Consider the following 344-nt stretch of genomic DNA (forward strand, 5'->3'; position numbering starts at 1 on the left):
ACCCCCTAAAATCCTGCATGGTGTGGTGATTGTCCCTCCTGAGCTTCCCCCCCCAGGTGTTATGAATGTCCCTCCTGAGCTCCCCCCCCCGGTGTTATGAATGTCCCTCCTGAGCTCCCCCCCCCCGGTGTTATGAATGTCCCTCCTGAGCTCCCCCCCCCGGTGTTATGAATGTCCCCTCCTGAGCTCCCCCCCCCCCCTCCCCCCCCCCCGGTGTGATGACGGTCCCTGGTATGGCTTCGGTGAGATGTCTCTGACATGTGTAAGGACTGGGTCTCACAGGAAGCAGAGATGAGGACTCGGGGCTGTTTGTGTGGTTTGCGTCATTGCTGCGCTCAGCACAC

Source organism: Aquarana catesbeiana, linkage group LG12, assembly GCF_042186555.1.
Source record: "Aquarana catesbeiana isolate 2022-GZ linkage group LG12, ASM4218655v1, whole genome shotgun sequence".
In the NCBI taxonomy this organism is placed as follows: domain Eukaryota; kingdom Metazoa; phylum Chordata; class Amphibia; order Anura; family Ranidae; genus Aquarana; species Aquarana catesbeiana.